The following is a 27,576-nucleotide window of genomic DNA, read 5'->3' on the forward strand; positions in this document are numbered from 1 at the left end:
GCTAACGAGGCCAACATGAGAAATGTGTCTTCTCTATGCGTGTTTGTGGTGTTTTCTTATAAGAGATCGAAGGCGAGAATGAGAAATGTGTCTTCTCTATGTGGGTTTGTCGTGTTTTTTTATAACCTGATAAAGTGTAATTCTTTATCAAAAGTAAAAATTATGAGAATAACGCTCCGCCTATGCGCTTACGAGGCCTACATGGGAAAATTGTCTTCTCTCTGCGTGTTTGTGGTGTTTTCGTAAAACCGGTCATAGAGTCATACATTTTCAAAGAAAAAAAATATGCCCCGTGTGAGGATAGAACTCACGACATTCAGATTTCTTAATTCGATTATGAGACTAACGCTCTGCCATATTGCGTTAACGAGGCAAACATGAGAAATGTGTCTTCTCTATTCGTGTTTGTGGTGTTTTCTTCAAACCGGTCATAGTGTCATTCATTTTCAGAACTTAAAATGTGCCCCGTGTGAGGATCAAACTCACGACCTTCAGATTTCTAAATCAGCGCTAAAGAGGCCAACATGAGAATAACGCTCTGCCTATGCGCTACTAAGGCTTACATTAGAAATGTGTCTTCTCTATGCGTGTTTGTGGTGTTTTCGTTAAACCGGTCATAGATTCATTCGTTTTCAAAAGAAAAAAATATGCCCCGTGTGAGGATCGAACTCACGACCTTCAGATTTCTACATTCGATTATGAGACTGACGCGCTGCCATATTTCGCTAACGAGGCCAACATGAGAAATGTGTCTTCTCTATGCGTGTTTGTGGTGTTTTCTTATAAGAGATCGAAGGCAAGAATGAGAAATGTGTCTTCTCTATGTGGGTTTGTCGTGTTTTCTTATAACCTGTCAAAGTGTAATTCTTTATCAAAAACAAAAATTATGAGAATAACGCTCCGCCTATGCGCTAACGAGGCCAACATGAGAAATGTGTCTTCTCTATGCGTGTTTGTGGTGTTTTCGTTAAACCGGTCATAGATTCATTCGTTTTCAAAAGAAAAAAATATGCCCCGTGTGAAGATCGAACTCACGACCTTCAGATTTCTAGATTTGATTATGAGACTGACGCGCTGCCTACTGCTCTAACGAGGCCAACATGAGAAATGTGTCTTCTCTATGCGTGTTTGTTGTGTTTTCGTTAATCCGGTCATAGATTCATTCGTTTTCAAAAGAAAAAAAATATGCCCCGTGTGAGGATCGAACTCACGACCTTCAGATTTCTACATTCGATTATGAGACTAACGGGCTGCCATATTTCGCTAACTAGGCCAACATGAGAAATGTGTCTTCTCTATGCGTGTTTGTGGTGTTTTCGTTAAACCGGTCATAGATTCATTCGTTTTCAAAAGAAAAAAATATGCCCCGTGTGAGGATCGAACTCACGACCTTCAGATTTCTACATTCGATTATGAGACTGACGCGCTGCCATATTTCGCTAACGAGGCCAACATGAGAAATGTGTCTTCTCTATGCGTGTTTGTGGTGTTTTCTTATAAGAGATCGAAGGCAAGAATGAGAAATGTGTCTTCTCCATGTGGGTTTGTCGTGTTTTCTTATAACCTGTCAAAGTGTAATTCTTTATCAAAAAAAAAAATTATGAGAATAACGCTCCGCCTATGCGCTAACGAGGCCAACATGAGAAATGTGTCTTCTCTATGCGTGTTTGTGGTGTTTTCGTTAAACCGGTCATAGATTCATTCGTTTTCAAAAGAAAAAAATATGCCCCGTGTGAGGATCGAACTCACGACCTTCAGATTTCTACATTCGATTATGAGACTGACGCGCTGCCATATTTCGCTAACGAGGCCAACATGAGAAATGTGTCTTTATGCGTGTTTGTGGTGTTTTCTTATAAGAGATCGAAGGCGAGAATGAGAAATGTGTCTTCTCTATGTGGGTTTGTCGTGTTTTCTTATAACCTGTCAAAGTGTAATTCTTTATCAAAAAAAAAAATTATGAAAATAACGCTCCGCCTATGCGCTAACGAGGCCAACATGAGAAATGTGTCTTCTCTATGCGTGTTTGTGGTGTTTTCGTTAAACCGGTCATAGATTCATTCGTTTTCAAAAGAAAAAAATATGCCCCGTGTGAGGATCGAACTCACGACCTTCAGATTTCTACATTCGATTATGAGACTGACGCGCTGCCATATTTCGCTAACGAGGCCAACATGAGAAATGTGTCTTCTCTATGCGTGTTTGTGGTGTTTTCTTATAAGAGATCGAAGGCAAGAATGAGAAATGTGTCTTCTCTATGTGGGTTTGTCGTGTTTTCTTATAACCTGTCAAAGTGTAATTCTTTATCAAAAAAAAAAAATTATTAGAATAACGCTCCGCCTATGCGCTAACGAGGCCAACATGAGAAATGTATCTTCTCTATGCGTGTTTGTGGTGTTTTCGTTAAACCGGTCATAGATTCATTCGTTTTCAAAAGAAAAAAATATGCACCGTGTGAGGATCAAACTCACGACCTTCAGATTTCTACATTCGATTATGAGACTGACGCGCTGCCATATTTCGCTAACGAGGCCAACATCAGAAATGTGTCTTCTCTATGTGTGTTTGTGGTGTTTTCTTATAAGAGATCGAAGGCAAGAATGAGAAATGTGTCTTCTCTATGTGGGTTTGTCGTGTTTTCTTATAACCTGTCAAAGTGTAATTCTTTATCAAAAGTAAAAATTATGAGAATAACGCTCCGCCTATGCGCTAACGAGGCCTACATGGGAAAATTGTCTTCTCTCTGCGTGTTTGTGGTGTTTTCGTAAAACCGGTCATAGAGTCATACATTTTCAAAGAAAAAAAATATGCCCCGTGTGAGGATAGAACTCACGACATTCAGATTTCTTAATTCGATTATAAGACTAACGCTCTGCCATATTGCGTTAACGAGGCCAACATGAGAAATGTGTCTTCTCTATTCGTGTTTGTGGTGTTTTCTTCAAACCGGTCATAGTGTCATTCATTTTCAGAACTTAAAATGTGCCCCGTGTGAGGATCAAACTCACGACCTTCAGATTTCTAAATCAGCGCTAACGAGGCCAACATGAGAATAACGCTCTGCCTATGCGCTACTAAGGCTTACATTAGAAATGTGTCTTCTCTATGCGTGTTTGTGGTGTTTTCGTTAAACCGGTCATAGATTCATTCGTTTTCAAAAGAAAAAAATATGCCCCGTGTGAGGATCGAACTCACGACCTTCAGATTTCTACATTCGATTATGAGACTGACGCGCTGCCATATTTCGCTAACGAGGCCAACATGAGAAATGTGTCTTCTCTATGCGTGTTTGTGGTGTTTTCTTATAAGAGATCGAAGGCAAGAATGAGAAATGTGTCTTCTCTATGTGGGTTTGTCGTGTTTTCTTATAACCTGTCAAAGTGTAATTCTTTATCAAAAACAAAAATTATGAGAATAACGCTCCGCCTATGCGCTAACGAGGCCAACATGAGAAATGTGTCTTCTCTATGCGTGTTTGTGGTGTTTTCGTTAAACCGGTCATAGATTCATTCGTTTTCAAAAGAAAAAAATATGCCCCGTGTGAGGATCGAACTCACGTCCTTCAGATTTCTAGATTTGATTATGAGACTGACGCGCTGCCTACTGCTCTAACGAGGCCAACATGAGAAATGTGTCTTCTCTATGCGTGTTTGTTGTGTTTTCGTTAATCCGGTCATAGATTCATTCGTTTTCAAAAGAAAAAAAATATGCCCCGTGTGAGAATCGAACTCACGACCTTCAGATTTCTACATTCGATTATGAGACTAACGCGCTGCCATATTTCGCTAACTAGGCCAACATGAGAAATGTGTCTTCTCTATGCGTGTTTGTGGTGTTTTCGTTAAACCGGTCATAGATTCATTCGTTTTCAAAAGAAAAAAATATGCCCCGTGTGAGGATCGAACTCACGACCTTCAGATTTCTACATTCGATTATGAGACTGACGCGCTGCCATATTTCGCTAACGAGGCCAACATGAGAAATGTGTCTTCTCTATGCGTGTTTGTGGTGTTTTCTTATAAGAGATCGAAGGCAAGAATGAGAAATGTGTCTTCTCTATGTGGGTTTGTCGTGTTTTCTTATAACCTGTCAAAGTGTAATTCTTTATCAAAAAAAAAATTATGAGAATAACGCTCCGCCTATGCGCTAACGAGGCCAACATGAGAAATGTGTCTTCTCTATGCGTGTTTGTGGTGTTTTCGTTAAACCGGTCATAGATTCATTCGTTTTCAAAAGAAAAAAATATGCCCCGTGTGAGGATCGAACTCACGACCTTCAGATTTCTACATTCGATTATGAGACTGACGCGCTGCCATATTTCGCTAACGAGGCCAACATGAGAAATGTGTCTTTATGCGTGTTTGTGGTGTTTTCTTATAAGAGATCGAAGGCAAGAATGAGAAATGTGTCTTCTCTATGTGGGTTTGTCGTGTTTTCTTATAACCTGTCAAAGTGTAATTCTTTATCAAAAAAAAAAATTATGAAAATAACGCTCCGCCTATGCGCTAACGAGGCCAACATGAGAAATGTGTCTTCTCTATGCGTGTTTGTGGTGTTTTCGTTAAACCGGTCATAGATTCATTCGTTTTCAAAAGAAAAAAATATGCCCCGTGTGAGGATCGAACTCACGACCTTCAGATTTCTACATTCGATTATGAGACTGACGCGCTGCCATATTTCGCTAACGAGGCCAACATGAGAAATGTGTCTTCTCTATGCGTGTTTGTGGTGTTTTCTTATAAGAGATCGAAGGCAAGAATGAGAAATGTGTCTTCTCTATGTGGGTTTGTCGTGTTTTCTTATAACCTGTCAAAGTGTAATTCTTTATCAAAAAAAAAAAAATTATTAGAATAACGCTCCGCCTATGCGCTAACGAGGCCAACATGAGAAATGTATCTTCTCTATGCGTGTTTGTGGTGTTTTCGTTAAACCGGTCATAGATTCATTCGTTTTCAAAAGAAAAAAATATGCACCGTGTGAGGATCGAACTCACGACCTTCAGATTTCTACATTCGATTATGAGACTGACGCGCTGCCATATTTCGCTAACGAGGCCAACATCAGAAATGTGTCTTATCTATGTGTGTTTGTGGTGTTTTCTTATAAGAGATCGAAGGCAAGAATGAGAAATGTGTCTTCTCTATGTGGGTTTGTCGTGTTTTCTTATAACCTGTCAAAGTGTAATTCTTTATCAAAAGTAAAAATTATGAGAATAACGCTCCGCCTATGCGCTAACGAGGCCTACATGGGAAAATTGTCTTCTCTATGCGTGTTTGTGGTGTTTTCATCAAACCGGTCATAGAGTCATTCGTTTTCAAAAGAAAAAAATATGCCCCGTCGAAGGATCGAACTCACGACCTTCAGATTTCTAGATTTGATTATGAGACTGACGCGCTGCCTACCGCGCTAACGAGGCCAACATGAGAAATTTGTCTTCTCTATGCGTGTTTGTGGTGTTTTTTCTTGTCAAACCGGTCATAGAGTTATTCCTTTTCAAAAGAAAAAAAAATATGCCCCGTGTGAGGATCGAACTCACGACCTTCAGATTTCTACATTTGATTATGAGACTGACGCGCTGCCTACTGCGCTAACGAGGCCAACATGAGAAAAGTGACTTCTCTATGCGTGTTTGTGGTGTTTTTTTGTCAAACCGGTCATAGAGTCATTCGTTTTCAAAAGAATAAAATATGCCCCGTGTGAGGATCGAACTCACGACCTTCCGATTTCTACATTTGATTATGAGACTGACGCGCTGCATACTGCGCTAACGAGGCCAACATGAGAAATGTTTCTTCTCTATGCGTATTTGTGGTGTTTTCGTCAAACCGGTCATAGAGTCATTCGTTTTCAAAAGAAAAAATGTGCCCCGTGTGAGGATCGAACTCACGACATTCAGATTTCTACATTCGATTATGATATTGACGCGCCGCCTACTGCGCTAATGAGGCAACATGAGAAATGTGTCTTCTCTATGCGTGTTTGTGGTGTTTTCGTCAAACCGGTCATAGAGTCATTCGTTTTCAAAAGAATAAGATATGCCCCGCGTGAGGATCAAACTCACGACCTTTCGATTTCTATATTTGATTATGAGACTGACGCGCTGCCTACTGCGCTAACAAGGCCAACATGAGAAATGTGTCTTTTCTATGCGTGTTTGTGGTGTTTTCGTCAAACCGGTCATAGAATCTTTCGTTTACAAAAGAAAAAAAATATGCCTCGTGTGAGGATCGAACTCACGACCTTCAGATTTCTACATTTGATTATGAGACTGACGCGCTGCCTACTGCGCTAGCGAGGCCAACCTGAGAAATGTGTCTTCTCTATGCGTGTTTGTGGTATTTTCGTCAAACCGGTCATAGAGTCATACGTTTTCAAAAGAAAAAAATATGCCCCGTGTGAGGATCGAACTCACGACCTTCAGATTTCTACATTTGATTATCAGACTGACGCGCTGCCTACTGCGCTAACAAGGCCAACATGAGAAATGAGTCTTTTCTATGCGTGTTTGTGGTGTTTTCGTCAAACCGCTCATAGAGTCATTCGTTTAAAAAGAAAAAAAAATATGCCCCGTGTGAGGATCGAACTCATGACCTTCAGATTTCTACATTTGATTATGAGACTGACGCGCTGTCTACTGCGCTAACGAGGCCAACATGAGAAATGCGTCTTCTCTATGCGTGTCTGTGGTGTTTTCTTTAAACAGGTCATAGAGTCATTCGTTTTGAAAAGAAAAAAATGTGTCCCGTGTGATGATCGAACTCACGACCTTCAGATTTCTAGATTTGATTATGAGACTGACGCGCTGCCTACTGCGCTAACGAGGCCAACATGAGAAAAGTCTCTTCTCTATGCGTGTTTGTTGTGTTTTTTGTCAAACCGCTCAAAGATTCATTCGTTTTCAAAAGAAAAAAAAATGTGCCCCGTGTGAGGATCGAACTCACGACCTTCAGATTTCTAGATTTGATTATGAGATTGACGCGCTGCCTACTGCGCTAACGAGGCCAACCTGAAAAATGTGTCTTCTCTATGCGTGTTTGTGGTGTTTTCGTCAAACCGGTCATAGAGTCATTCGTTTTCAAAAGAAAAAAATATGCCCTGTGTGAGGATCGAACTCACGACCTTCATATTTCTAAATCAGATTATGAGACTGACGCGCTGCCTACTGCGCTAACAAGGCTAACATGAGAAATGTGTCTTCTCTATGCGTGTTTGTGGTGTTTTCGTCAAACCGGTCATAGAGTCATTCGTTTTCAAAAGAAAAAAATATGCCCCGTGTGAGGATTGAACTCACGACATTCAGATTTCTACATTCGATTATGATACTGACGCGCTGCCTACTGCGCTAACGAGGCCAACGTGAGAAAAGTGTCTTCTCTATGCGTGTTAGTTGTGTTTTTTGTCAAACCGCTCATAGAGCAATTCGTTTTCAAAAGAAAAAATATGCCCCGTGTGATGATCGAACTCACTACCTTCAGATTTCTAGATTTGATTATGAGACTGACGCGCTGCCTACTGCGCTAACGAGGCCAACATGAGAAAAGTCTCTTCTCTATGCGTGTTTGTTGTGTTTTTTGTCAAACCGCTGAAAGAGTCATTCGTTTTCAAAAGAAAAAAATGTACCCCGTGTGAGGATCGAACTCACGACCTTCAGATTTCTAGATTTCATTATGAGACTGACGCGCTGCCTATTGCGCTAACGACGCCTACATGGGAAATGTGCCTTTTCTATGCGTGTTTGTGGTGTTTTCGTCAAACCGTTCATAGAGTCTTTCGTTTTCAAAAGAAAAAAATATGACCCGTGTGAGGATCGATCTCACGACCTTCAGATTTGTACATTTGATTATGAGACTGACGCGCTGCCTACTGCGCTAACGAGGCCAACCTGAAAAATGTGTCTTCTCTATGCGTGTTTGTGGTGTTTTCGTCAAACCGGTCATAGAGTCATTCGTTTTCAAAAGAAAAAAAATATGCCCTGTGTGAGGATCGAAATCACGACCTTCATATTTCTAAATCAGATTATGAGACTGACGCGCTGCCTATTGCTCTAACGACGCCTACATGGAAAATGTGTCTTCTCTATGTGTGTTTGTGGTGTTTTTGTCAAACCGGTCATAGAGTCATTTGTTTTCAAAAGAAAAAATATGCCCCGTGTGAGGATCGAACTCACGACATTCAGATTTCTACATTCGATTATGATATTGACGCGCCGCCTACTGCGCTAATGAGGCCAACATGAGAAATGTGTCTTCTCTATGTGTGTTTGTGGTGTTTTTTGTCAAACCGCTCATAGAGCCATTCGTTTTCAAAAGAAAAAATATGCACTGTGTGATGATCGAACTCACTACCTTCAGATTTCTAGATTTGATTATGAGACTGACGCGCTGCCTACTGCGCTAACGAGGCCAACATGAGAAAAGTCTCTTCTCTATGCGTGTTTGTTGTGTTTTTTGTCAAACCGGTCATAGAGTCATTCGTTTTCAAAAGAAAAAAATATGCCCTGTGTGAGGATCGAACTCACGACCTTCATATTTCTAAATCAGATTATGAGACTGACGCGCTGCCTACTGCGCTAACGAGGCTAACATGAGAAATGTGTCTTCTCTATGCGTGTTTGTGGTGTTTTCGTCAAACCGGTCATAGAGTCATTCGTTTTCAAAAGAAAAAAATATGACACGTGTGAGGATCGATCTCACGACCTTCAGATTTGTACATTTGATTATGAGACTGACGCGCTGCCTACTGCGCTAACGAGGCCAACCTGAAAAATGTGTCTTCTATATGCGTGTTTGTGGTGTTTTCGTCAAACCGGTCATAGAGACATTCGTTTTCAAAAGAAAAAAAATATGCCCTGTGTGAGGATCGAAATCACGACCTTCATATTTCTAAATCAGATTATGAGACTGACGCGCTGCCTATTGCGCTAACGACGCCTACATGGAAAATGTGTCTTCTCTATGTGTGTTTGTGGTGTTTTTGTCAAACCGGTCATAGAGTCATTCGTTTTCAAAAGAAAAAAAATATGCCCCGTGTGAGGATCGAACTCACGACCTTCAGATTTCTACATTTGATTATGAGACTGACGCGCTGCCTACTGCGCTAGCGAGGCCAACCTGAGAAATGTGTCTTCTCTATGCGTGTTTGTGGTATTTTCGTCAAACCGGTCATAGAGTCATACGTTTTCAAAAGAAAAAAATATGCCCCGTGTGAGGATCGAACTCACGACCTTCAGATTTCTACATTTGATTATGAGACTGACGCGCTGCCTACTGCGCTAACGAGGCCAACATGAGAAATGGGTCTTTTCTATGCGTGTTTGTGGTGCTTTCGTCAAACCGCTCATAGAGTCATTCGTTTTCAAAATAAAAAAAATATGCCCCGTGTGAGGATCGAACTCATGACCTTCAGATTTCTACATTTGATTATGAGACTGACGCTCTGTCTACTGCGCTAACGAGGCCAACATGAGAAATGCGTCTTCTCTATGTGTGTCTGTGGTGTTTTCTTCAAACCGGTCATAGTGTCATTCGTTTTGAAAAAAAAAATGTGCCCCGTGTGATGATCGAACTCACGACCTTCAGATTTCTAGATTTGATTATGAGACTGACGCGCTGCCTACTGCGCTAACGAGGCCAACATGAGAAAAGTCTCTTCTCTATGCGTGTTTGTTGTGTTTTTTGTCAAACCGCTCAAAGAGTCATTCGTTTTCAAAAGAAAAAAAATGTGCCCCGTGTGAGGATCGAACTCACGACCTTCAGATTTCTAGATTTGATTATGAGATTGACGCGCTGCCTACTGCGCTAACGAGGCCAACCTGAAAAATGTGTCTTCTCTATGCGTGTTTGTGGTGTTTTCGTCAAACCGGTCATAGAGTCATTCGTTTTCAATAGAAAAAAATATGCCCTGTGTGAGGATCGAACTCACGAAGCTTCATATTTCTAAATCAGATTATGAGACTGACGCGCTGCCTACTGCGCTAACGAGGCTAACATAAGTAATGTGTCTTCTCTATGCGTGTTTGTGGTGTTTTCGTCAAACCAGTCATAGAGTCATTCGTTTTCAAAAGAAAAAAATATGCCCCGTCTGAGGATCGAACTCACGACATTCAGATGTCTACATTCGATTATGAGACTGACGCGCTGCCTACTGCGCTAACGAGGCCAACATGAGAAATGCGTCTTTTCTATGCGTGTTTGTGGTGTTTTCGTCAAACCGGTCATAGAGTCTTTCGTTTTCAAAAGAAAAAATATGCCCCGTGTGAGGATCGAACTCACAACATTAAGATTTCTACATTCGATTATGATATTGACGCTCCGCCTACTGCGCTAACGAGGCCAACATGAAAAATATGTCTTCTCTATGCGTGTTTGTGGTGTTTTCGTTAAACCGGTCATAGATTCATTCGTTTTCAAAAGAAAAAAATATGCACCGTGTGAGGATCGAACTCACGACCTTCAGATTTCTACATTCGATTATGAGACTGACGCGCTGCCATATTTCGCTAACGAGGCCAACATCAGAAATGTGTCTTCTCTATGTGTGTTTGTGGTGTTTTCTTATAAGAGATCGAAGGCAAGAATGAGAAATGTGTCTTCTCTATGTGGGTTTGTCGTGTTTTCTTATAACCTGTCAAAGTGTAATTCTTTATCAAAAGTAAAAATTATGAGAATAACGCTCCGCCTATGCGCTAACGAGGCCTACATGGGAAAATTGTCTTCTCTCTGCGTGTTTGTGGTGTTTTCGTAAAACCGGTCATAGAGTCATACATTTTCAAAGAAAAAAAATATGCCCCGTGTGAGGATAGAACTCACGACATTCAGATTTCTTAATTCGATTATGAGACTAACGCTCTGCCATATTGCGTTAACGAGGCCAACATGAGAAATGTGTCTTCTCTATTCGTGTTTGTGGTGTTTTCTTCAAACCGGTCATAGTGTCATTCATTTTCAGAACTTAAAATGTGCCCCGTGTGAGGATCAAACTCACGACCTTCAGATTTCTAAATCAGCGCTAACGAGGCCAACATGAGAATAACGCTCTGCCTATGCGCTACTAAGGCTTACATTAGAAATGTGTCTTCTCTATGCGTGTTTGTGGTAATTTCGTTAAACCGGTCATAGATTCATTCGTTTTCAAAAGAAAAAAATATGCCCCGTGTGAGGATCGAACTCACGACCTTCAGATTTCTACATTCGATTATGAGACTGACGCGCTGCCATATTTCGCTAACGAGGCCAACATGAGAAATGTGTCTTCTCTATGCGTGTTTGTGGTGTTTTCTTATAAGAGATCGAAGGCAAGAATGAGAAATGTGTCTTCTCTATGTGGGTTTGTCGTGTTTTCTTATAACCTGTCAAAGTGTAATTCTTTATCAAAAACAAAAATTATGAGAATAACGCTCCGCCTATGCGCTAACGAGGCCAACATGAGAAATGTGTCTTCTCTATGCGTGTTTGTGGTGTTTTCGTTAAACCGGTCATAGATTCATTCGTTTTCAAAAGAAAAAAATATGCCCCGTGTGAGGATCGAACTCACGGCCTTCAGATTTCTAGATTTGATTATGAGACTGACGCGCTGCCTACTGCTCTAACGAGGCCAACATGAGAAATGTGTCTTCTCTATGCGTGTTTGTTGTGTTTTCGTTAATCCGGTCATAGATTCATTCGTTTTCAAAAAAAAAAAAATATGCCCCGTGTGAGGATCGAACTCACGACCTTCAGATTTCTACATTCGATTATGAGACTAACGCGCTGCCATATTTCGCTAACTAGGCCAACATGAGAAATGTGTCTTCTCTATGCGTGTTTGTGGTGTTTTCGTTAAACCGGTCATAGATTCATTCGTTTTCAAAAGAAAAAAATATGCCCCGTGTGAGGATCGAACTCACGACCTTCAGATTTCTACATTCGATTATGAGACTGACGCGCTGCCATATTTCGCTAACGAGGCCAACATGAGAAATGTGTCTTCTCTATGCGTGTTTGTGGTGTTTTCTTATAAGAGATCGAAGGCAAGAATGAGAAATGTGTCTTCTCTATGTGGGTTTGTCGTGTTTTCTTATAACCTGTCAAAGTGTAATTCTTTATCAAAAAAAAAAATTATGAGAATAACGCTCCGCCTATGCGCTAACGAGGCCAACATGAGAAATGTGTCTTCTCTATGCGTGTTTGTGGTGTTTTCGTTAAACCGGTCATAGATTCATTCGTTTTCAAAAGAAAAAAATATGCCCCGTGTGAGGATCGAACTCACGACCTTCAGATTTCTACATTCGATTATGAGACTGACGCGCTGCCATATTTCGCTAACGAGGCCAACATGAGAAATGTGTCTTTATGCGTGTTTGTGGTGTTTTCTTATAAGAGATCGAAGGCAAGAATGAGAAATGTGTCTTCTCTATGTGGGTTTGTCGTGTTTTCTTATAACCTGTCAAAGTGTAATTCTTTATCAAAAAAAAAAAAATTATGAAAATAACGCTCCGCCTATGCGCTAACGAGGCCAACATGAGAAATGTGTCTTCTCTCTGCGTGTTTGTGGTGTTTTCGTCAAACCGGTCATAGATTCATTCGTTTTCAAAAGAAAAAAATATGCCCCGTGTAAGGATCGAACTCACGACCTTCAGATTTCTACATTCGATTATGAGACTGACGCGCTGCCATATTTCGCTAACGAGGCCAACATGAGAAATGTGTCTTCTCTATGCGTGTTTGTGGTGTTTTCTTATAAGAGATCGAAGGCAAGAATGAGAAATGTGTCTTCTCTATGTGGGTTTGTCGTGTTTTCTTATAACCTGTCAAAGTGTAATTCTTTATCAAAAAAAAAAAAATTATTAGAATAACGCTCCGCCTATGCGCTAACGAGGCCAACATGAGAAATGTATCTTCTCTATGCGTGTTTGTGGTGTTTTCGTTAAACCGGTCATAGATTCATTCGTTTTCAAAAGAAAAAAATATGCCCCGTGTGAGGATCGAACTCACGACCTTCAGATTTCTACATTCGATTATGAGACTGACGCGCTGCCATATTTCGCTAACGAGGCCAACATGAGAAATGTGTCTTTATGCGTGTTTGTGGTGTTTTCTTATAAGAGATCGAAGGCGAGAATGAGAAATGTGTCTTCTCTATGTGGGTTTGTCGTGTTTTCTTATAACCTGTCAAAGTGTAATTCTTTATCAAAAAAAAAAATTATGAAAATAACGCTCCGCCTATGCGCTAACGAGGCCAACATGAGAAATGTGTCTTCTCTATGCGTGTTTGTGGTGTTTTCGTTAAACCGGTCATAGATTCATTCGTTTTCAAAAGAAAAAAATATGCCCCGTGTGAGGATCGAACTCACGACCTTCAGATTTCTACATTCGATTATGAGACTGACGCGCTGCCATATTTCGCTAACGAGGCCAACATGAGAAATGTGTCTTCTCTATGCGTGTTTGTGGTGTTTTCTTATAAGAGATCGAAGGCAAGAATGAGAAATGTGTCTTCTCTATGTGGGTTTGTCGTGTTTTCTTATAACCTGTCAAAGTGTAATTCTTTATCAAAAAAAAAAAATTATTAGAATAACGCTCCGCCTATGCGCTAACGAGGCCAACATGAGAAATGTATCTTCTCTATGCGTGTTTGTGGTGTTTTCGTTAAACCGGTCATAGATTCATTCGTTTTCAAAAGAAAAAAATATGCACCGTGTGAGGATCAAACTCACGACCTTCAGATTTCTACATTCGATTATGAGACTGACGCGCTGCCATATTTCGCTAACGAGGCCAACATCAGAAATGTGTCTTCTCTATGTGTGTTTGTGGTGTTTTCTTATAAGAGATCGAAGGCAAGAATGAGAAATGTGTCTTCTCTATGTGGGTTTGTCGTGTTTTCTTATAACCTGTCAAAGTGTAATTCTTTATCAAAAGTAAAAATTATGAGAATAACGCTCCGCCTATGCGCTAACGAGGCCTACATGGGAAAATTGTCTTCTCTCTGCGTGTTTGTGGTGTTTTCGTAAAACCGGTCATAGAGTCATACATTTTCAAAGAAAAAAAATATGCCCCGTGTGAGGATAGAACTCACGACATTCAGATTTCTTAATTCGATTATGAGACTAACGCTCTGCCATATTGCGTTAACGAGGCCAACATGAGAAATGTGTCTTCTCTATTCGTGTTTGTGGTGTTTTCTTCAAACCGGTCATAGTGTCATTCATTTTCAGAACTTAAAATGTGCCCCGTGTGAGGATCAAACTCACGACCTTCAGATTTCTAAATCAGCGCTAACGAGGCCAACATGAGAATAACGCTCTGCCTATGCGCTACTAAGGCTTACATTAGAAATGTGTCTTCTCTATGCGTGTTTGTGGTGTTTTCGTTAAACCGGTCATAGATTCATTCGTTTTCAAAAGAAAAAAATATGCCCCGTGTGAGGATCGAACTCACGACCTTCAGATTTCTACATTCGATTATGAGACTGACGCGCTGCCATATTTCGCTAACGAGGCCAACATGAGAAATGTGTCTTCTCTATGCGTGTTTGTGGTGTTTTCTTATAAGAGATCGAAGGCAAGAATGAGAAATGTGTCTTCTCTATGTGGGTTTGTCGTGTTTTCTTATAACCTGTCAAAGTGTAATTCTTTATCAAAAACAAAAATTATGAGAATAACGCTCCGCCTATGCGCTAACGAGGCCAACATGAGAAATGTGTCTTCTCTATGCGTGTTTGTGGTGTTTTCGTTAAACCGGTCATAGATTCATTCGTTTTCAAAAGAAAAAAATATGCCCCGTGTGAGGATCGAACTCACGTCCTTCAGATTTCTAGATTTGATTATGAGACTGACGCGCTGCCTACTGCTCTAACGAGGCCAACATGAGAAATGTGTCTTCTCTATGCGTGTTTGTTGTGTTTTCGTTAATCCGGTCATAGATTCATTCGTTTTCAAAAGAAAAAAAATATGCCCCGTGTGAGAATCGAACTCACGACCTTCAGATTTCTACATTCGATTATGAGACTAACGCGCTGCCATATTTCGCTAACTAGGCCAACATGAGAAATGTGTCTTCTCTATGCGTGTTTGTGGTGTTTTCGTTAAACCGGTCATAGATTCATTCGTTTTCAAAAGAAAAAAATATGCCCCGTGTGAGGATCGAACTCACGACCTTCAGATTTCTACATTCGATTATGAGACTGACGCGCTGCCATATTTCGCTAACGAGGCCAACATGAGAAATGTGTCTTCTCTATGCGTGTTTGTGGTGTTTTCTTATAAGAGATCGAAGGCAAGAATGAGAAATGTGTCTTCTCTATGTGGGTTTGTCGTGTTTTCTTATAACCTGTCAAAGTGTAATTCTTTATCAAAAAAAAAAATTATGAGAATAACGCTCCGCCTATGCGCTAACGAGGCCAACATGAGAAATGTGTCTTCTCTATGCGTGTTTGTGGTGTTTTCGTTAAACCGGTCATAGATTCATTCGTTTTCAAAAGAAAAAAATATGCCCCGTGTGAGGATCGAACTCACGACCTTCAGATTTCTACATTCGATTATGAGACTGACGCGCTGCCATATTTCGCTAACGAGGCCAACATGAGAAATGTGTCTTTATGCGTGTTTGTGGTGTTTTCTTATAAGAGATCGAAGGCAAGAATGAGAAATGTGTCTTCTCTATGTGGGTTTGTCGTGTTTTCTTATAACCTGTCAAAGTGTAATTCTTTATCAAAAAAAAAAATTATGAAAATAACGCTCCGCCTATGCGCTAACGAGGCCAACATGAGAAATGTGTCTTCTCTATGCGTGTTTGTGGTGTTTTCGTTAAACCGGTCATAGATTCATTCGTTTTCAAAAGAAAAAAATATGCCCCGTGTGAGGATCGAACTCACGACCTTCAGATTTCTACATTCGATTATGAGACTGACGCGCTGCCATATTTCGCTAACGAGGCCAACATGAGAAATGTGTCTTCTCTATGCGTGTTTGTGGTGTTTTCTTATAAGAGATCGAAGGCAAGAATGAGAAATGTGTCTTCTCTATGTGGGTTTGTCGTGTTTTCTTATAACCTGTCAAAGTGTAATTCTTTATCAAAAAAAAAAAAATTATTAGAATAACGCTCCGCCTATGCGCTAACGAGGCCAACATGAGAAATGTATCTTCTCTATGCGTGTTTGTGGTGTTTTCGTTAAACCGGTCATAGATTCATTCGTTTTCAAAAGAAAAAAATATGCACCGTGTGAGGATCGAACTCACGACCTTCAGATTTCTACATTCGATTATGAGACTGACGCGCTGCCATATTTCGCTAACGAGGCCAACATCAGAAATGTGTCTTATCTATGTGTGTTTGTGGTGTTTTCTTATAAGAGATCGAAGGCAAGAATGAGAAATGTGTCTTCTCTATGTGGGTTTGTCGTGTTTTCTTATAACCTGTCAAAGTGTAATTCTTTATCAAAAGTAAAAATTATGAGAATAACGCTCCGCCTATGCGCTAACGAGGCCTACATGGGAAAATTGTCTTCTCTATGCGTGTTTGTGGTGTTTTCATCAAACCGGTCATAGAGTCATTCGTTTTCAAAAGAAAAAAATATGCCCCGTCGAAGGATCGAACTCACGACCTTCAGATTTCTAGATTTGATTATGAGACTGACGCGCTGCCTACCGCGCTAACGAGGCCAACATGAGAAATTTGTCTTCTCTATGCGTGTTTGTGGTGTTTTTTTTGTCAAACCGGTCATAGAGTTATTCCTTTTCAAAAGAAAAAAAAATATGCCCCGTGTGAGGATCGAACTCACGACCTTCAGATTTCTACATTTGATTATGAGACTGACGCGCTGCCTACTGCGCTAACGAGGCCAACATGAGAAAAGTGACTTCTCTATGCGTGTTTGTGGTGTTTTTTTGTCAAACCGGTCATAGAGTCATTCGTTTTCAAAAGAATAAAATATGCCCCGTGTGAGGATCGAACTCACGACCTTCCGATTTCTACATTTGATTATGAGACTGACGCGCTGCATACTGCGCTAACGAGGCCAACATGAGAAATGTTTCTTCTCTATGCGTATTTGTGGTGTTTTCGTCAAACCGGTCATAGAGTCATTCGTTTTCAAAAGAAAAAATGTGCCCCGTGTGAGGATCGAACTCACGACATTCAGATTTCTACATTCGATTATGATATTGACGCGCCGCCTACTGCGCTAATGAGGCAACATGAGAAATGTGTCTTCTCTATGCGTGTTTGTGGTGTTTTCGTCAAACCGGTCATAGAGTCATTCGTTTTCAAAAGAATAAGATATGCCCCGCGTGAGGATCAAACTCACGACCTTTCGATTTCTATATTTGATTATGAGACTGACGCGCTGCCTACTGCGCTAACAAGGCCAACATGAGAAATGTGTCTTTTCTATGCGTGTTTGTGGTGTTTTCGTCAAACCGGTCATAGAATCTTTCGTTTACAAAAGAAAAAAAATATGCCTCGTGTGAGGATCGAACTCACGACTTTCAGATTTCTACATTTGATTATGAGACTGACGCGCTGCCTACTGCGCTAGCGAGGCCAACCTGAGAAATGTGTCTTCTCTATGCGTGTTTGTGGTATTTTCGTCAAACCGGTCATAGAGTCATACGTTTTCAAAAGAAAAAAATATGCCCCGTGTGAGGATCGAACTCACGACCTTCAGATTTCTACATTTGATTATCAGACTGACGCGCTGCCTACTGCGCTAACAAGGCCAACATGAGAAATGAGTCTTTTCTATGCGTGTTTGTGGTGTTTTCGTCAAACCGCTCATAGAGTCATTCGTTTAAAAAGAAAAAAAAATATGCCCCGTGTGAGGATCGAACTCATGACCTTCAGATTTCTACATTTGATTATGAGACTGACGCGCTGTCTACTGCGCTAACGAGGCCAACATGAGAAATGCGTCTTCTCTATGCGTGTCTGTGGTGTTTTCTTTAAACAGGTCATAGAGTCATTCGTTTTGAAAAGAAAAAAATGTGTCCCGTGTGATGATCGAACTCACGACCTTCAGATTTCTAGATTTGATTATGAGACTGACGCGCTGCCTACTGCGCTAACGAGGCCAACATGAGAAAAGTCTCTTCTCTATGCGTGTTTGTTGTGTTTTTTGTCAAACCGCTCAAAGATTCATTCGTTTTCAAAAGAAAAAAAAATGTGCCCCGTGTGAGGATCGAACTCACGACCTTCAGATTTCTAGATTTGATTATGAGATTGACGCGCTGCCTACTGCGCTAACGAGGCCAACCTGAAAAATGTGTCTTCTCTATGCGTGTTTGTGGTGTTTTCGTCAAACCGGTCATAGAGTCATTCGTTTTCAAAAGAAAAAAATATGCCCTGTGTGAGGATCGAACTCACGACCTTCATATTTCTAAATCAGATTATGAGACTGACGCGCTGCCTACTGCGCTAACGAGGCTAACATGAGAAATGTGTCTTCTCTATGCGTGTTTGTGGTGTTTTCGTCAAACCGGTCATAGAGTCATTCGTTTTCAAAAGAAAAAAATATGCCCCGTGTGAGGATTGAACTCACGACATTCAGATTTCTACATTCGATTATGATACTGACGCGCTGCCTACTGCGCTAACGAGGCCAACATGAGAAAAGTGTCTTCTCTATGCGTGTTAGTTGTGTTTTTTGTCAAACCGCTCATAGAGCAATTCGTTTTCAAAAGAAAAAATATGCCCCGTGTGATGATCGAACTCACTACCTTCAGATTTCTAGATTTGATTATGAGACTGACGCGCTGCCTACTGCGCTAACGAGGCCAACATGAGAAAAGTCTCTTCTCTATGCGTGTTTGTTGTGTTTTTTGTCAAACCGCTGAAAGAGTCATTCGTTTTCAAAAGAAAAAAATGTACCCCGTGTGAGGATCGAACTCACGACCTTCAGATTTCTAGATTTCATTATGAGACTGACGCGCTGCCTATTGCGCTAACGACGCCTACATGGGAAATGTGCCTTTTCTATGCGTGTTTGTGGTGTTTTCGTCAAACCGTTCATAGAGTCTTTCGTTTTCAAAAGAAAAAAATATGACCCGTGTGAGGATCGATCTCACGACCTTCAGATTTGTACATTTGATTATGAGACTGACGCGCTGCCTACTGCGCTAACGAGGCCAACCTGAAAAATGTGTCTTCTCTATGCGTGTTTGTGGTGTTTTCGTCAAACCGGTCATAGAGTCATTCGTTTTCAAAAGAAAAAAAATATGCCCTGTGTGAGGATCGAAATCACGACCTTCATATTTCTAAATCAGATTATGAGACTGACGCGCTGCCTATTGCTCTAACGACGCCTACATGGAAAATGTGTCTTCTCTATGTGTGTTTGTGGTGTTTTTGTCAAACCGGTCATAGAGTCATTTGTTTTCAAAAGAAAAAATATGCCCCGTGTGAGGATCGAACTCACGACATTCAGATTTCTACATTCGATTATGATATTGACGCGCCGCCTACTGCGCTAATGAGGCCAACATGAGAAATGTGTCTTCTCTATGTGTGTTTGTGGTGTTTTTTGTCAAACCGCTCATAGAGCCATTCGTTTTCAAAAGAAAAAATATGCACTGTGTGATGATCGAACTCACTACCTTCAGATTTCTAGATTTGATTATGAGACTGACGCGCTGCCTACTGCGCTAACGAGGCCAACATGAGAAAAGTCTCTTCTCTATGCGTGTTTGTTGTGTTTTTTGTCAAACCGGTCATAGAGTCATTCGTTTTCAAAAGAAAAAAATATGCCCTGTGTGAGGATCGAACTCACGACCTTCATATTTCTAAATCAGATTATGAGACTGACGCGCTGCCTACTGCGCTAACGAGGCTAACATGAGAAATGTGTCTTCTCTATGCGTGTTTGTGGTGTTTTCGTCAAACCGGTCATAGAGTCATTCGTTTTCAAAAGAAAAAAATATGACACGTGTGAGGATCGATCTCACGACCTTCAGATTTGTACATTTGATTATGAGACTGACGCGCTGCCTACTGCGCTAACGAGGCCAACCTGAAAAATGTGTCTTCTATATGCGTGTTTGTGGTGTTTTCGTCAAACCGGTCATAGAGACATTCGTTTTCAAAAGAAAAAAAATATGCCCTGTGTGAGGATCGAAATCACGACCTTCATATTTCTAAATCAGATTATGAGACTGACGCGCTGCCTATTGCGCTAACGACGCCTACATGGAAAATGTGTCTTCTCTATGTGTGTTTGTGGTGTTTTTGTCAAACCGGTCATAGAGTCATTCGTTTTCAAAAGAAAAAAAATATGCCCCGTGTGAGGATCGAACTCACGACCTTCAGATTTCTACATTTGATTATGAGACTGACGCGCTGCCTACTGCGCTAGCGAGGCCAACCTGAGAAATGTGTCTTCTCTATGCGTGTTTGTGGTATTTTCGTCAAACCGGTCATAGAGTCATACGTTTTCAAAAGAAAAAAATATGCCCCGTGTGAGGATCGAACTCACGACCTTCAGATTTCTACATTTGATTATGAGACTGACGCGCTGCCTACTGCGCTAACGAGGCCAACATGAGAAATGGGTCTTTTCTATGCGTGTTTGTGGTGCTTTCGTCAAACCGCTCATAGAGTCATTCGTTTTCAAAATAAAAAAAATATGCCCCGTGTGAGGATCGAACTCATGACCTTCAGATTTCTACATTTGATTATGAGACTGACGCTCTGTCTACTGCGCTAACGAGGCCAACATGAGAAATGCGTCTTCTCTATGTGTGTCTGTGGTGTTTTCTTCAAACCGGTCATAGAGTCATTCGTTTTGAAAAAAAAAATGTGCCCCGTGTGATGATCGAACTCACGACCTTCAGATTTCTAGATTTGATTATGAGACTGACGCGCTGCCTACTGCGCTAACGAGGCCAACATGAGAAAAGTCTCTTCTCTATGCGTGTTTGTTGTGTTTTTTGTCAAACCGCTCAAAGAGTCATTCGTTTTCAAAAGAAAAAAAATGTGCCCCGTGTGAGGATCGAACTCACGACCTTCAGATTTCTAGATTTGATTATGAGATTGACGCGCTGCCTACTGCGCTAACGAGGCCAACCTGAAAAATGTGTCTTCTCTATGCGTGTTTGTGGTGTTTTCGTCAAACCGGTCATAGAGTCATTCGTTTTCAATAGAAAAAAATATGCCCTGTTTGAGGATCGAACTCACGAAGCTTCATATTTCTAAATCAGATTATGAGACTGACGCGCTGCCTACTGCGCTAACGAGGCTAACATAAGTAATGTGTCTTCTCTATGCGTGTTTGTGGTGTTTTCGTCAAACCAGTCATAGAGTCATTCGTTTTCAAAAGAAAAAAATATGCCCCGTCTGAGGATCGAACTCACGACATTCAGATGTCTACATTCGATTATGAGACTGACGCGCTGCCTACTGCGCTAACGAGGCCAACATGAGAAATGCGTCTTTTCTATGCGTGTTTGTGGTGTTTTCGTCAAACCGGTCATAGAGTCTTTCGTTTTCAAAAGAAAAAATATGCCCCGTGTGAGGATCGAACTCACAACATTAAGATTTCTACATTCGATTATGATATTGACGCTCCGCCTACTGCGCTAACGAGGCCAACATGAAAAATATGTCTTCTCTATGCGTGTTTGTGGTGTTTTCGTTAAACCGGTCATAGATTCATTCGTTTTCAAAAGAAAAAAATATGCACCGTGTGAGGATCGAACTCACGACCTTCAGATTTCTACATTCGATTATGAGACTGACGCGCTGCCATATTTCGCTAACGAGGCCAACATCAGAAATGTGTCTTCTCTATGTGTGTTTGTGGTGTTTTCTTATAAGAGATCGAAGGCAAGAATGAGAAATGTGTCTTCTCTATGTGGGTTTGTCGTGTTTTCTTATAACCTGTCAAAGTGTAATTCTTTATCAAAAGTAAAAATTATGAGAATAACGCTCCGCCTATGCGCTAACGAGGCCTACATGGGAAAATTGTCTTCTCTCTGCGTGTTTGTGGTGTTTTCGTAAAACCGGTCATAGAGTCATACATTTTCAAAGAAAAAAAATATGCCCCGTGTGAGGATAGAACTCACGACATTCAGATTTCTTAATTCGATTATGAGACTAACGCTCTGCCATATTGCGTTAACGAGGCCAACATGAGAAATGTGTCTTCTCTATTCGTGTTTGTGGTGTTTTCTTCAAACCGGTCATAGTGTCATTCATTTTCAGAACTTAAAATGTGCCCCGTGTGAGGATCAAACTCACGACCTTCAGATTTCTAAATCAGCGCTAACGAGGCCAACATGAGAATAACGCTCTGCCTATGCGCTACTAAGGCTTACATTAGAAATGTGTCTTCTCTATGCGTGTTTGTGGTAATTTCGTTAAACCGGTCATAGATTCATTCGTTTTCAAAAGAAAAAAATATGCCCCGTGTGAGGATCGAACTCACGACCTTCAGATTTCTACATTCGATTATGAGACTGACGCGCTGCCATATTTCGCTAACGAGGCCAACATGAGAAATGTGTCTTCTCTATGCGTGTTTGTGGTGTTTTCTTATAAGAGATCGAAGGCAAGAATGAGAAATGTGTCTTCTCTATGTGGGTTTGTCGTGTTTTCTTATAACCTGTCAAAGTGTAATTCTTTATCAAAAACAAAAATTATGAGAATAACGCTCCGCCTATGCGCTAACGAGGCCAACATGAGAAATGTGTCTTCTCTATGCGTGTTTGTGGTGTTTTCGTTAAACCGGTCATAGATTCATTCGTTTTCAAAAGAAAAAAATATGCCCCGTGTGAGGATCGAACTCACGGCCTTCAGATTTCTAGATTTGATTATGAGACTGACGCGCTGCCTACTGCTCTAACGAGGCCAACATGAGAAATGTGTCTTCTCTATGCGTGTTTGTTGTGTTTTCGTTAATCCGGTCATAGATTCATTCGTTTTCAAAAGAAAAAAAATATGCCCCGTGTGAGGATCGAACTCACGACCTTCAGATTTCTACATTCGATTATGAGACTAACGCGCTGCCATATTTCGCTAACTAGGCCAACATGAGAAATGTGTCTTCTCTATGCGTGTTTGTGGTGTTTTCGTTAAACCGGTCATAGATTCATTCGTTTTCAAAAGAAAAAAATATGCCCCGTGTGAGGATCGAACTCACGACCTTCAGATTTCTACATTCGATTATGAGACTGACGCGCTGCCATATTTCGCTAACGAGGCCAACATGAGAAATGTGTCTTCTCTATGCGTGTTTGTGGTGTTTTCTTATAAGAGATCGAAGGCAAGAATGAGAAATGTGTCTTCTCTATGTGGGTTTGTCGTGTTTTCTTATAACCTGTCAAAGTGTAATTCTTTATCAAAAAAAAAAATTATGAGAATAACGCTCCGCCTATGCGCTAACGAGGCCAACATGAGAAATGTGTCTTCTCTATGCGTGTTTGTGGTGTTTTCGTTAAACCGGTCATAGATTCATTCGTTTTCAAAAGAAAAAAATATGCCCCGTGTGAGGATCGAACTCACGACCTTCAGATTTCTACATTCGATTATGAGACTGACGCGCTGCCATATTTCGCTAACGAGGCCAACATGAGAAATGTGTCTTTATGCGTGTTTGTGGTGTTTTCTTATAAGAGATCGAAGGCAAGAATGAGAAATGTGTCTTCTCTATGTGGGTTTGTCGTGTTTTCTTATAACCTGTCAAAGTGTAATTCTTTATCAAAAAAAAAAAATTATGAAAATAACGCTCCGCCTATGCGCTAACGAGGCCAACATGAGAAATGTGTCTTCTCTCTGCGTGTTTGTGGTGTTTTCGTCAAACCGGTCATAGATTCATTCGTTTTCAAAAGAAAAAAATATGCCCCGTGTAAGGATCGAACTCACGACCTTCAGATTTCTACATTCGATTATGAGACTGACGCGCTGCCATATTTCGCTAACGAGGCCAACATGAGAAATGTGTCTTCTCTATGCGTGTTTGTGGTGTTTTCTTATAAGAGATCGAAGGCAAGAATGAGAAATGTGTCTTCTCTATGTGGGTTTGTCGTGTTTTCTTATAACCTGTCAAAGTGTAATTCTTTATCAAAAAAAAAAAAATTATTAGAATAACGCTCCGCCTATGCGCTAACGAGGCCAACATGAGAAATGTATCTTCTCTATGCGTGTTTGTGGTGTTTTCGTTAAACCGGTCATAGATTCATTCGTTTTCAAAAGAAAAAAATATGCACCGTGTGAGGATCGAACTCACGACCTTCAGATTTCTACATTCGATTATGAGACTGACGCGCTGCCATATTTCGCTAACGAGGCCAACATCAGAAATGTGTCTTCTCTATGTGTGTTTGTGGTGTTTTCTTATAAGAGATCGAAGGCAAGAATGAGAAATGTGTCTTCTCTATGTGGGTTTGTCGTGTTTTCTTATAACCTGTCAAAGTGTAATTCTTTATCAAAAGTAAAAATTATGAGAATAACGCTCCGCCTATGCGCTAACGAGGCCTACATGGGAAAATTGTCTTCTCTATGCGTGTTTGTGGTTTTTTCATCAAACCGGTCATAGAGTCATTCGTTTTCAAAAGAAAAAAATATGCCCCGTCGAAGGATCGAACTCACGACCTTCAGATTTCTAGATTTGATTATGAGACTGACGCGCTGCCTACCGCGCTAACGAGGCCAACATGAGAAATGTGTCTTCTCTATGCGTGTTTGTGGTGTTTTTTTTGTCAAACCGGTCATAGAGTCATTCCTTTTCAAAAGAAAAAAAATATGCCCCGTGTGAGGATCGAACTCACGACCTTCAGATTTCTACATTTGATTATGAGACTGACGCGCTGCCTACTGCGCTAACGAGGCCAACATGAGAAAAGTGACTTCTCTATGCGTGTTTGTGGTGTTTTTTTGTCAAACCGGTCATAGAGTCATTCGTTTTCAAAAGAACAAAATATGCCCCGTGTGAGGATCGAACTCACGACCTTCCGATTTCTACATTTGATTATGAGACTGACGCGCTGCATACTGCGCTAACGAGGCCAACATGAGAAATGTTTCTTCTCTATGCGTATTTGTGGTGTTTTCGTCAAACCGGTCATAGAGTCATTCGTTTTCAAAAGAAAAAATATGCCCCGTGTGAGGATCGAACTCACGACATTCAGATTTCTACATTCGATTATGATATTGACGCGCCGCCTACTGCGCTAATGAGGCAACATGAGAAATGTGTCTTCTCTATGCGTGTTTGTGGTGTTTTCGTCAAACCGGTCATAGAGTCATTCGTTTTCAAAAGAATAAGATATGCCCCGTGTGAGGATCAAACTCACGACCTTCCGATTTCTATATTTGATTATGAGACTGACGCGCTGCCTACTGCGCTAACAAGGCCAACATGAGAAATGTGTCTTTTCTATGCGTGTTTGTGGTGTTTTCGTCAAACCGGTCATAGAATCTTTCGTTTACAAAAGAAAAAAAATATGCCTCGTGTGAGGATCGAACTCACGACCTTCAGATTTCTACATTTGATTATGAGACTGACGCGCTGCCTACTGCGCTAACAAGGCCAACATGAGAAATGTGTCTTTTCTATGCGTGTTTGTGGTGTTTTCGTCAAACCGGTCATAGAATCTTTCGTTTACAAAAGAAAAAAAATATGCCTCGTGTGAGGATCGAACTCACGACCTTCAGATTTCTACATTCGATTATGAGACTGACGCGCTGCCATATTTCGCTAACGAGGCCAACATCAGAAATGTGTCTTCTCTATGTGTGTTTGTGGTGTTTTCTTATAAGAGATCGAAGGCAAGAATGAGAAATGTGTCTTCTCTATGTGGGTTTGTCGTGTTTTCTTATAACCTGTCAAAGTGTAATTCTTTATCAAAAGTAAAAATTATGAGAATAACGCTCCGCCTATGCGCTAACGAGGCCTACATGGGAAAATTGTCTTCTCTCTGCGTGTTTGTGGTGTTTTCGTAAAACCGGTCATAGAGTCATACATTTTCAAAGAAAAAAAATATGCCCCGTGTGAGGATAGAACTCACGACATTCAGATTTCTTAATTCGATTATGAGACTAACGCTCTGCCATATTGCGTTAACGAGGCCAACATGAGAAATGTGTCTTCTCTATTCGTGTTTGTGGTGTTTTCTTCAAACCGGTCATAGTGTCATTCATTTTCAGAACTTAAAATGTGCCCCGTGTGAGGATCAAACTCACGACCTTCAGATTTCTAAATCAGCGCTAACGAGGCCAACATGAGAATAACGCTCTGCCTATGCGCTACTAAGGCTTACATTAGAAATGTGTCTTCTCTATGCGTGTTTGTGGTGTTTTCGTTAAACCGGTCATAGATTCATTCGTTTTCAAAAGAAAAAAATATGCCCCGTGTGAGGATCGAACTCACGACCTTCAGATTTCTACATTCGATTATGAGACTGACGCGCTGCCATATTTCGCTAACGAGGCCAACATGAGAAATGTGTCTTCTCTATGCGTGTTTGTGGTGTTTTCTTATAAGAGATCGAAGGCAAGAATGAGAAATGTGTCTTCTCTATGTGGGTTTGTCGTGTTTTCTTATAACCTGTCAAAGTGTAATTCTTTATCAAAAACAAAAATTATGAGAATAACGCTCCGCCTATGCGCTAACGAGGCCAACATGAGAAATGTGTCTTCTCTATGCGTGTTTGTGGTGTTTTCGTTAAACCGGTCATAGATTCATTCGTTTTCAAAAGAAAAAAATATGCCCCGTGTGAGGATCGAACTCACGTCCTTCAGATTTCTAGATTTGATTATGAGACTGACGCGCTGCCTACTGCTCTAACGAGGCCAACATGAGAAATGTGTCTTCTCTATGCGTGTTTGTTGTGTTTTCGTTAATCCGGTCATAGATTCATTCGTTTTCAAAAGAAAAAAAATATGCCCCGTGTGAGAATCGAACTCACGACCTTCAGATTTCTACATTCGATTATGAGACTAACGCGCTGCCATATTTCGCTAACTAGGCCAACATGAGAAATGTGTCTTCTCTATGCGTGTTTGTGGTGTTTTCGTTAAACCGGTCATAGATTCATTCGTTTTCAAAAGAAAAAAATATGCCCCGTGTGAGGATCGAACTCACGACCTTCAGATTTCTACATTCGATTATGAGACTGACGCGCTGCCATATTTCGCTAACGAGGCCAACATGAGAAATGTGTCTTCTCTATGCGTGTTTGTGGTGTTTTCTTATAAGAGATCGAAGGCAAGAATGAGAAATGTGTCTTCTCTATGTGGGTTTGTCGTGTTTTCTTATAACCTGTCAAAGTGTAATTCTTTATCAAAAAAAAAAATTATGAGAATAACGCTCCGCCTATGCGCTAACGAGGCCAACATGAGAAATGTGTCTTCTCTATGCGTGTTTGTGGTGTTTTCGTTAAACCGGTCATAGATTCATTCGTTTTCAAAAGAAAAAAATATGCCCCGTGTGAGGATCGAACTCACGACCTTCAGATTTCTACATTCGATTATGAGACTGACGCGCTGCCATATTTCGCTAACGAGGCCAACATGAGAAATGTGTCTTTATGCGTGTTTGTGGTGTTTTCTTATAAGAGATCGAAGGCAAGAATGAGAAATGTGTCTTCTCTATGTGGGTTTGTCGTGTTTT

General features: G+C 40.8%; 8 non-coding genes across 8 annotated transcripts; all 8 read right to left on the bottom strand.

Moving 5' to 3' along the window:
- Window positions 1–5,511: 5,511 nt before the first annotated feature.
- Trnam-cau lies at window positions 5,512–5,597 on the bottom strand. The gene is given in 2 exon segments: window positions 5,512–5,547; window positions 5,561–5,597. It is a non-coding gene; the product is annotated as a tRNA-Met (tRNA).
- A 790-nt stretch (window positions 5,598–6,387) lies between these two features.
- Trnai-gau lies at window positions 6,388–6,473 on the bottom strand. The gene is given in 2 exon segments: window positions 6,388–6,423; window positions 6,437–6,473. It is a non-coding gene; the product is annotated as a tRNA-Ile (tRNA).
- Window positions 6,474–9,195: 2,722 nt separating this feature from the next.
- Trnam-cau lies at window positions 9,196–9,281 on the bottom strand. The gene is given in 2 exon segments: window positions 9,196–9,231; window positions 9,245–9,281. It is a non-coding gene; the product is annotated as a tRNA-Met (tRNA).
- Window positions 9,282–16,733: 7,452 nt separating this feature from the next.
- Trnam-cau lies at window positions 16,734–16,819 on the bottom strand. The gene is given in 2 exon segments: window positions 16,734–16,769; window positions 16,783–16,819. It is a non-coding gene; the product is annotated as a tRNA-Met (tRNA).
- Window positions 16,820–17,609: 790 nt separating this feature from the next.
- Trnai-gau lies at window positions 17,610–17,695 on the bottom strand. The gene is given in 2 exon segments: window positions 17,610–17,645; window positions 17,659–17,695. It is a non-coding gene; the product is annotated as a tRNA-Ile (tRNA).
- Window positions 17,696–20,417: 2,722 nt separating this feature from the next.
- On the bottom strand, window positions 20,418–20,503 carry Trnam-cau. Its single transcript is given in 2 exon segments — window positions 20,418–20,453; window positions 20,467–20,503. It is a non-coding gene; the product is annotated as a tRNA-Met (tRNA).
- Window positions 20,504–24,708: 4,205 nt separating this feature from the next.
- Trnam-cau lies at window positions 24,709–24,794 on the bottom strand. Its single transcript is given in 2 exon segments — window positions 24,709–24,744; window positions 24,758–24,794. It is a non-coding gene; the product is annotated as a tRNA-Met (tRNA).
- Window positions 24,795–25,409: 615 nt separating this feature from the next.
- Window positions 25,410–25,495, bottom strand: Trnam-cau. The gene is given in 2 exon segments: window positions 25,410–25,445; window positions 25,459–25,495. It is a non-coding gene; the product is annotated as a tRNA-Met (tRNA).
- Window positions 25,496–27,576: the final 2,081 nt, after the last annotated feature.

The sequence above is a fragment of the Nematostella vectensis genome, chromosome 9, assembly GCF_932526225.1.
Source record: "Nematostella vectensis chromosome 9, jaNemVect1.1, whole genome shotgun sequence".
Classification (NCBI taxonomy): domain Eukaryota; kingdom Metazoa; phylum Cnidaria; class Anthozoa; order Actiniaria; family Edwardsiidae; genus Nematostella; species Nematostella vectensis.